Raw genomic sequence first — 10,899 nt, forward strand, 5'->3', positions numbered from 1 at the left:
ATGCCATGTTCCTCACAGAATAAGTCAAACTCGTTCGAGAAAAACTCTCCACCACGATCAGACCTAAGCCTTTTTATCTTTCTGTCAAGTTGATTTTCAACTTCTGCCTTATAAATTTTAAAATAGTCTAGAGCCTCGTCTTTCGTTTTCAACAAGTACACATAGCAAAATCTAGTAGCATCATCAATCAATGTCATGAAATATCGTTTTCCACCCTTCGTCAACACCCCATTCATTTCACAAAGATCTGAATGTAGGAGTTCTAGTGGTGCCAAGTTTCTCTCCTCGGCAGCCTTGTGAGGCTTGCGAGGTTGCTTCGATTGCACACAACTATGGCACTTAGAACCTTTGACAATGGAAAACTTAGGAATTAAACACATGCTGGAAAGCCGAGACATCAAGCCAAAATTAATATGACATAAACGTGAATGCCAAACATTAGCCTCATCATCCACACTGCCACAAATATGGTTCACAGACTTATTGCAGAAATCAGAAAGGGAAAAGCGGAACAGGCCTCCGCACTCATAACCTTTACCAATAAAATATCCATGTTTAGACACGACTACTTTATTAGACTCAAAAACCAACTTAAATCCGTCTCTAGTCAGACGGGAGCCACTAACAAGATTCCTGTCGATAGAAGGGACATGCTGCACGTTCTTCAGCTGCACGATCTTTCCCGAAGTAAACTTCAGATCTACCGTGCCAACACCATGAACAGAAGCATGTGACCCATTCCCCATTAGGACGGTGGAACCCCGTGCGACCTGATAAGAAGAAAACAATGAGATGTCAGCACAAACATGTACATTGGCCCCAGTATCAACCTACCAATTAGTAGATTGATTAACTGAAAAAACAGTAGGTAAATTACCATACCCGCTTCCATCTCCAGTGTTGCCAATGGTCACATTAGCAGACTTAGAAGTCTGCCCTGCAGGTGCCTTCATCCCCTTGCGCTGTGGACACTTCCTAGCCAGATGACCAACTTGACCACACACAAAGCAAGTCCTCTCATCCTGATTAGGATTGTTGTTGTTCTTCTTCTGCTTCTTGAAGTTGGTGGTCTGCTGAGCTTTGTATTTCCCCTTGCTCTTGTTCTGGGCCTTGTGCACAACATTGGCACTGGACTGCCCACCATCGCCCTTAGACGCGGCATCTTTTTCCCGAGCTTTCTCCTCAACATCAAGAGACGCTATCAACCCCTCAACGGAGTATTCCTATCTCTTGTGTTTGAGTGCAGTACCGAAACTTCTCCAAGATGGAGGTAGTTTTGCAATAATGCACCCGGCCACAAATTTGTCGGGTAAGACACACTTAAGGAGTTCGAGTTCCTTAGCCATGGTTTGTATCTCATGAGCCTGTTCGACTACAGAACGGTTGTCAGCCATCTTGTAGTCATGAAACTGCTCCATGATATACAGATCATTGCTAGCATCAGTAGCACCGAATTTAGTATTCAGTGCATCCCACAACTCCTTAGCGTCGGTCATATGCATATACACCTCGACCAGACGATCGCCAAGAACGCTAAGAATGCATCCCACAAAGAGAGTAGTGGCTTCCTCGAATTGCTTCTGCTGTTCAGCAGTAAGAACTCCTTCAGGTTTGCCAGTACTCACCCAGAAGCATTTCATAGCTGTCAGCCACAGAGTGACCCTGATCTGCCATCTCTTAAAATGCACACCGGTGAATTTATCCGGCCTCAGTGCATCGGCAAAACCAGCCATAGTAAAATCACAGTGCCTATAATAAGGTTTTTCGATTGTTGAGATTATAGACATATAATGATTTAATCTATTCCATAAATAAATCATGACATTACAGATGAAAACTAGCATGAACGCATCATTAGATCTATACATGTAAACTACACAGTATAACATGAACAGATCAAATATGCGCAACATATTGAACACGTACCGAGGTGACGGAAAGACCGGCTGCTTGGTCGAAACTTTTCGCAGGTGTCTACGAAGGCACGAAACACGCGAGCGAAGAGGAAGGCGAGCCGTCGCGAACAAACAGGGAGCAGTCGCGCGAAGCGCTTCCCAAAAACCTTATTGCCGCCTTCTCCCGGTGCAGGACGTCGAAGGCAGAGGTTCCGGAGACCTGCTCTCCCGATCGCCGGTGCACGCCGGCGAGCGGGATGGAGTAGTCTACGAGCGACGGCGTAGTACAGAGTAGGAGGAAAACCCTAGATTGATTTCGCAAGTGTTGCGTGAAGACGGCATGTCAGTTTATATAGAGAAGGGTCGCTTGATCAGGGCGCCCGCACGATCTCTACTGCGCGTAACCGAACCGGATAAGTCGCGCGTAACTTATCCGGACTCCACGCCGTTTGCACGCACCGGATTTTTCGGAACGTTTCCAAAACAAAAACGAATCCGAATTTGCAGCAAAACAAAACTGCAAAAGGAGGCTGCATCTGCGCAAGGGTGAGAAGCCAATTTTTCGGACCATTCGACGCGTACGTCCTGCCCGGCGAGGCGAGGCGAGGCGAGCGAGCGCGCGCGTGTTTCCCCTCTTCTCTCCACCACACATGCTTCAAGTGGCTAGGAGGGCATCCTCCCTTTTAAGGAGGTCCCCCTCTCCTAGAATAAGCAAGGTGGTACTAAACTCCACATGCATGCCATCCCATGAGGTGGGCTTTTGTGATTTTCCAAAGAATTAATCTTCGAGTGGGCTAAGGCCCATTCATTATTTCCAACATATATGACCGAAAGCACTAGGCGGTAATGCTTCATAGCCAGCTATTTCGTTTCTTGTCACAATGGCTAGCTGCACGCAGATACCTGTTAGCACCTATGGGGCTATGGCCGGCCAGAGCTGGGGCTGGAGCCCCAATCAGCCCCATCGATGGATCCGCCGCTGCGCATAAAGCCAAGTTGCCGCCAACCACTGGATGATAGCGAGTGAGCGGGGGCGATAGCGAAGCGATCGAGTGACCTGCGATGTGCGCGGGTGGCGATCTGGCTCGGAATTTTGCCATATTTCTTGCCTCGTCTGGCAGGCTGGCGCGTGGTCCTCGGCGTCGTAATGTCATCTTCTACCTTACAACTCCCTTACCACTTAGCACTGTGTTCGGTAAAAAGGGTTGGGAACCCTTCCCACCTAGCACACTGAATCAAACGGTGGATTAACACATTTTTTTAAGATAATAGAATATAAAATTCCAGCCTTTGCTCAAAAGAGGTACAGCCAATTATTACATAATAGCACTAAAGAACAGAGTGTAATTCTAAACGAATAAAACATACCACAAAGGATAACAAAGAATCCAAACTAACGTAAAGAGATCACAATCATTGAAGTCTATTTGTAAATCTCCAACCATATTTGGTAAAAAGTTGCATAACCGTAGTCTCCAACTTGCGACATGCAACTTTCAGAAACTCTTCATCTTCATCACACCTTTATAATTGTGCCCAAAACTGGAGTCAATGAGTTGCCCTGAAAATTAACTGCATATAGGAAAATAATGGTGATTTATCAAAAACCATATCATTTCTACTCAACCATATTGCCCAACAAATGGCAGAAGCTCCAACAAGTATCAATTTAGTCGTTTTCTTATCAACTCTCAAAAGCCACCTATCAAAAATATGAGATATGCTAATAGGAAGGTTAAAACCAAATGAGAACTGGACTGCTCTCCATATGAACTTCGCAAAATGACAATTTATAAAGAGATGTTGAATAGACTCATTCTTCAAACAAAAAGAACACCTCAAGCTGCCATTCTAGTTCCACCTCGCCAAATTATCCTTAGTTAACACAACCCCTTTAAGCAAGTACCACATGAAAATTTTAATCTTAAGTGGCATCTTAAGCTTCCAAATGCACTTATTCCTGTCAATATAACCATTATTAATTAAAGCTATGTACATAGACCTCATCGAGAACAAGACATTCTGATGGAAATTCCATCTAAAACTATCAAACGAATTATTCAACTGGATATGTATAATAGAGGCACACAACTCATGCCAAGAAATAAGATTCTGACCAACTAAAGCTCTCCTGAAAGAAACATTAAGCGGAACAGATCCCATAATAGTGGCAATAGATGATGTTTTCCTTCGGACAATAGCGTATAAAGACGGATATTTATCCTTGAAAGCCAAGTTGCCTAGCCATCTATCTTCCCAAAATCTAATTTGTTCCCCATCATTGACAATCCAAGAACCCATATTTAAGAAAGTACTTTTGATATTCATAAGACCAGATCAAAAATGGGAGTCATATTGTTTCTTGCCTACTTAGGTTGTAGACTTATTATAAAGATATTTCCTCTTCAATAAGTCTTGCCAAACCCCTTCCTCATTAATTAACTTAAACAACCATTTACTCAAAATACATTTATTTTGTATCTCCTGAATCCCAAGACCCCCCTGGTCCTTGGGTTGGCAAACAATATCCCACCTAGTGAGCCTGTACTTTTTCTTATGATCATCCAATTGCCAAAAGAACCGCAATCTATAATAATCAATTTTACGAAGAACCCCTTTCGGTACCTCAAAAAAAGATGTCATAAACATGGCTAAACTTAAAAGTATAGAATTAATCAACACCAATCTACCGCCAACAGATAAATGCTTGCCTTTCCAACTACTAAGCTTTTTCTCAATTCTCTCTTCAGTAACTTTCCAATGTTTATTAGAAAGCTTCCTAAAATGCATTGGAATTCCTAGATATTTAAAAGGATAGGAACCTAACTTACAACCAAAGATATCAGAATGTTGATCATAACATTCCTTTGACTGACCAAAACAAAATAATTCACTTTTGTGAAAATTTATTTTTAGGCTAGATAACTTTTCAAATACATATAAAATCAATTTCAGATTCTTTGCCAGTTGCAAGTCATGGTCCAAAAAGATGATAGTATCATCTGCATATTGCAAGATAGACAAACCATCATCAACAAGATGGGGAATAACCCCATTCAAAAGTCCCGCCTTCTTAGCCCTCTTAATCAATAGAGTAAACATGTCAGCTACTATATTAAAAAGAATATGAGATAAAGGGTCCCCTTGCCTAAGACCATTGTAAGTTTGAAAACAATTACCAATTTGATCATTAACTTTTATACCAACATGACCACCTTGAATAAAAGATGCTATCCACTCACACCATCTAGGAGAAAAGCCTTTCATTCTCAATGTTTGTTGTACAAAAGGCCATTTAACTTTGTCATAAGCTTTCTCAAAATCAATCTTAAAAATTACACTGTTTTTATCTTTACGATGTAATTCATGCAATGTCTCATGTAAAATAACCACCCCTTTCATAATATTTCTCCCAGGAATGAACGCTATTTAAGTGGGAGTAATTACCTTTTGAGCGACATCCATAATTATATTAATAGCAACTTTGGTAAAAATCTTAAAGCTAACAATAAGTAAGCATATAGGTCTATATTGTTGAATCTTCATAGCCTCTACACACTTAGGCAAAAGAATCATAGTACCAAAGTTCAGAGAATATAAAGGCAAACTCCCAGAATGAAAGTCTTTAAACAGTTCTAATAGGTTAAATTTAATGACATTCCAAAAAATTTGGTAAAACTCAGCAGGAAATCCATCTGGACCCGGAGCTTTGTTGTGCTCCATTTGGAAAATAGCATCCTTAACCTCATTTTCAGTAAATTCCTTAGTTAATGCTTCATTCTCGAAATGTGAGACTTGAGGAATGTCAGCAATATTATTCTCATCTAACTGAAGGTCAGACTCATTAGGAGGGCCAAAAAGACCTTTATAATAAGTGGTAACATGCGACTTTAAATTGACATCACCATTTATTAATTGATCACCATCCTGTAATTGATAAATTCTAGTTTTCCTATGTTTTCCATTTGCCACTAAATGAAAATACTTTGTATTAGAATCACCCTCCAAAATATCCTTAGTTTTAGACCTCTAATACCATTTTATTTCTTCTTCCCGTAGGATAGCAGATAATCTATTCCTAAAAAACCATCTAATATCAATTTCCTCTTGAGACAGGAGAACAGTTTCTGCCTTTTTATCCAGCGCATCCAACCTATCTAAAATCTGCTTTTTCTCTTTTTTGTATATACCGCTGGTATGTTTAGCCCAACCCCTAAGATGTTGTCTTCTCTTTTTTATATACCGCTGGTATGTTTAACCCAACCCCTAAGATGCTATCTTAAGCGGCGAATTTCCGCCTGCTAACGCTCCATAGGAGTATTTCCTTCATCAACACTAGACCAAACTTCCTTTACCATATGAACAAAACCATCACATAAAAGCCAACCAAGTTCAAACCTAAAACTATGTTCAGCATTACTAAAAGAGGAAGATTTTTTATTTAGAAGCAAAGGAGTATGATCCGAAATATCTCTATTAAGAGCAACAACAGAAGATAAAGGGTACTTTTGCTCCTATTCCGTCAACACTAAAACCCTATCCAGCTTTTCATAGGTTGGATGTGCTAAATTATTTGCCCAAGTAAAATTCCTACCAGACATTTGTAACTCCTTGAGGCACAACCCATCAATAATAGCATTAAAAAAAGGGCCATCTATCATTATAATTGTCATTATTGTTTTCATTAGGGCTACAAAGTATGTTGAAATCACCACCATTAAGAATTGGTAAAGTCTCATGACTGTGCAGTAATTCTGCAAGGAATTGATCCTTAAACTCATTCTGTGCAGGTCCATACACTAAAACTAAGGCCCACTTAAAATTGTCAGCCTTACTTCGCAAATGAAACTTAATATAAAAATCACCCTCATCAATCAAACCAATATCAGCATTTAATAAATTAATGCCCAAGAGAAGTCCACCATATCTACCTCTAGTGGGTTTACAATACCACAAAAAATCTTCACCAGCACAAAGATTGTTAAGAGCAGTTGTAGAAAATTATTTCTTAACAGTCTCAAACAAAGCAATAAAGTCAAGTTGATGTTCTTTGGTTAAGTTAGAAATAAACTTATGTTTGAAATAAACTTATGTTTTTTCGGGTCCTTGAACCCATCACAATTCCAAAAGATTCCTTTCGTTTAAAACTAATTTTTATTATTCTTTTTCTTTTTTTACCTTTCTTACCATTATTAATAGTATTAGGAGAAGGTACCATAGAATCCAAAGTGGACTGAATATTAATATTATTTCCACTTAAATCCATCACCTTACTAAAATTTTCCTTTAAAAATCATGGCCAGAAATATTTTTGTAAAATTCTAAGTGGTCTAAATTATTCTCTAAAATTTTCTGTGAATTTTTAGAGCTCAATAACTAGTTTTAATACCACAAAGTTCATTTAACCTATTAAAATAAATAGAAAACAAATTAAAATCCCTCTCCCTATCCTTGTGCCTTTTCGGCCCAAGTGTTACTCTCCCTCTCCCTCAGCCCGCAGCCTCTCTCCTGATCCTTGGGCCGGCTTCCCCATCCCCTCCTCCTTCTTCGGGCTGCCGGCCTTGCCCATTTACTCCTCTCTCGCCGAGAAGTCCATTTTGCCTCCCTCCTCTTAATTAATTTCAAAACATTAAAACTCCGAGTCGAATTTTAACTTTTGTGAAAAAGTTATCAAAAACAAAGTTGTATAACTTAATGAGATCTATCAAATTTATTATGGTTATTTCTCCATCCGAGTTTGATTAACCTATATAAAATTTGAATTTTAAAATATAAGAAAAATCAAATAATTTTTCGGGTAGTAAATAATTTGAAATGAAAAAAATTGTCAACAACAAAGTTGTATAACTTATCAAGATCTACAACTTTTTTTTTGGTCATTTTGCTATATGACTTCATTTCAATAATTTGAATTTGAATTTCAAATTATGACAACTTCAAACAATAGTTTCAAATACTAAATGATTTCAACTGAAAAAGTCATCAATAACAAAGTTGTATAAATCATCAATATCTATAACTTTTATTTTGGTCATTTCTTCATCCGACAAAGTAATAGTAATATTATTTACAAAATTTATATATCTCTCTCATAGTTTATAAACTATATAAGAGATATGTACATTTTGTGAACAATGTTACAATTCGCTTTGTCGGATGAAAAAATGACCCAAATAAAAGTTATATATCTTGATGAGTTATACCACTTTGTTATTGATGACTTTTTTAGTTGAAATCATGTAGTATTTGAAAATATTGTTTGAAGTTGTCATAATTTGAAATTCAAATTCATATTGTTCAAACCAAGTCATATAGAAAAATGACCAAAACAAAAGTTGTAAATATTGATGAGTTGTACAACTTTGTTGTTGATGACCTTTTCATTTGAAATAATTTATTATTTGAAAATATTGTTTGAAGTTGTTATAATTTAAAATTCAAATTCAAAATTTTGAAACAAAGTCATATAGCAAAACGACCCAAACAAAAGTTGTAGATCTCATTAAGTTATATAACTTTGTTTTTAACAATTTTTTCACATAAGTTTATTTAATATGATAAAATTCGATTTGCAGTTTTAATATTTTGAAATTAATTGAGAGGAGGGAGGAAAAACAGACGCTGGGCCGGCGGCCCGAAGGAGCAGCTGGCGCCAAACTTTCAGTGTGGCAGGATGTTGATCAAAATTTCAATGTGAAATGACCATTTTGTCCAGATATTTTAGTGGTAACTTCGGATGCACCATGGGTATTTTAGTAAAATAGCCAATCCAAATCAGATAAGCCGCCACCACACGCGAGGCGCTACTGCAGATGAGACCGCCGGCCTCCGTCTCCGCCGCCGCCGGGCGCCGCTCACCGCGCCGGCTTCCTCCCCCTTCGCCGCTTGCCGTGCCGGCATCCGTCTCCACCGCTGCCGGACGCGGGAGCTGTGGATCCGCTGCCGCCGGCGCCTCTCGGGCCTGGTGGGGGCGTGCAGCGCAGCATCCGGAGCAGCCACCGGCGACGTGGATCGAAGCGCAAGAAGCACCGGCGAGAGAGAGCTCCGACGAGTCCTCCTCCTCCTCCTTCTCCGGCAGCAGGTCAGGGCGCAGATCCCCTCCCAGCAGCGCGCCTGCTTCCTACATCTCGCGAGCTCCGTCCATCGAGAGGCTGCTCGATGAGGACGCCGCACTGCTGCACGCGTGAGCATAGGGAGCACGGCAGGCGATCATGGTGGGCCAGGACGGTTTGACACGGATGAAAAAGAAGAGGAGAGGCGCCAGTCTTCAATTCTTGCTTTATGCCTTTCTTTCTTTGTTTCTTGCATTAGTTTTCTTGGCGAGTTTTGACGCATGTGCCTCACCCATGTGCAGGAGGGCGGAGGCGGGATTTGCTACTGTGAGAGGGGCGCTGGTGATTGGTGAAGCGCCCCAACTTCGACTGCTATTTTCAGAGATCTTCAAAACTGAATAGTGTTTTAATCCATTTGCCAACAAAAAGAAAAAGAGGTGCAGAAAACAGCTTACTTGGGGGATACCATGGATCATGCTTGATTTGATCAGCTCAACGGTGATTTGATGCTATCTAGATTCATCCTTTTTTTTAAGTTCAACACTGTACACATTTGCTGGACATAATGCATATATGTTGTTTTCAGGGTGACAAATACAATGAAGAAGAACCTAATGCATTTGATTTGTTCAAGGAGTTCCACTACAGCAAGAAAAAAAAATTGCTACACCACTGCTGTATAGGAGGCTATTGTAAGATAAGTTTCAAACTTTTTGCTCTTTGTAATGCTTATTTTTAATTCTCTCATCAACAACAATGTTTGCTCCTTGCTTGCTAGACTCAAATGGAAAACAAGCTGTCTACAAGTTCGATGAAGAGGACTCAATCTGAGATGGAAGCGAAACTTAATCTTTTGCTCAGTCAAGTTCGATCAAGTTAATTCATGCATGATGCTATATCTTTTGCTACTACATGCATTTTGCTGCTGCTGCTAACTTGTGTCAAGTCAATTTTGACTAAGCTAAGCTATACATGCTTGCATTTTGCTGCCGCAGCATTCATTAAGCTCCTAGACTTGTATGCATTGCTTGGAATCTCTATTTGTTGTTGGCTTGAGCCATGGTAAACTGCAAGGTTGTATGCACTTTGAATGTTGTAATCTGATGTTGGATGAAAAATCATGTGATATGATATTGAATGGAAAAATGATATTTCTATTTGATTTGCTGCTGGCTGTGTATATGGGCTTTAGTTGTGAAATTAGGCTGTATATATGGGCTGTAAGCGATGTAGTAGTGGGCTGAAAAGGGCACTAAAAAATGGTGACAAAATTGGGCTGCAAAGCTGCTGAAATGGGTTGTAAAGCTATTGAAAATGAGCTGCCAAAATGGCTGAAAAGGAGCTGCGAAAATGGATGAAATTGGGCTAAAAATTGGCCCATCTTTGATTTTGGCCTGTTAATAAATAGGTTGAGGTAGTGTCTACGTAAGCAACCATGTCCGCATCCATGATGATGTGGCATTCAATCCGTGACGGTTATTTTTCGTCATAGAAATGAACTTGGGCTGGGCTAACTAGGCCTCGGGCTCTATCGTGATGGTTTAAAACAGTCACCGATTCCATTAATCCGTGATGGTTTTTGGTAAATCGTCATAGAGGTTAATCCATGACGCTCAATCCGTGACCATCTCTGAAACCATCACAGATGCTGCATAGTGACGGTTTTTTGATGATCCGTGACGGAAATTTTTCATCATGGATTAACAGATTCCTTGTAGGAGTTATTATTATTATTTTTCTGTATTTTATGGTTTACCACGTTGTTGCAACAAGTTTAGGTCTAAATGACTACAACCATATGCTCTTGAAAAAGCATTGATGACAATCCTATTACTCAATTGCTTTCCGAAGTTTTAACCAAAGCCTATTGATCAGTTACTGACGATGGGCAGCAAATGGTGCGCAATACATGTCCACGTCGGCTGGCTCAACTTGGGTTATAGCGGTAGCAG

General features: G+C 39.8%; 1 long non-coding RNA gene across 1 annotated transcript; it reads left to right on the forward strand.

Moving 5' to 3' along the window:
- The first annotated feature begins 8,706 nt into the window (after window positions 1–8,706).
- On the forward strand, window positions 8,707–10,109 carry LOC136351446 (uncharacterized). Its single transcript, XR_010734555.1, has 4 exons — window positions 8,707–8,976; window positions 9,250–9,445; window positions 9,534–9,639; window positions 9,726–10,109. It is a non-coding gene; the product is annotated as an uncharacterized lncRNA (long non-coding RNA).
- The last annotated feature ends 790 nt before the right edge of the window (window positions 10,110–10,899 follow it).

This window comes from Oryza sativa, chromosome 8 (genome assembly GCF_034140825.1).
Source record: "Oryza sativa Japonica Group chromosome 8, ASM3414082v1".
Classification (NCBI taxonomy): domain Eukaryota; kingdom Viridiplantae; phylum Streptophyta; class Magnoliopsida; order Poales; family Poaceae; genus Oryza; species Oryza sativa.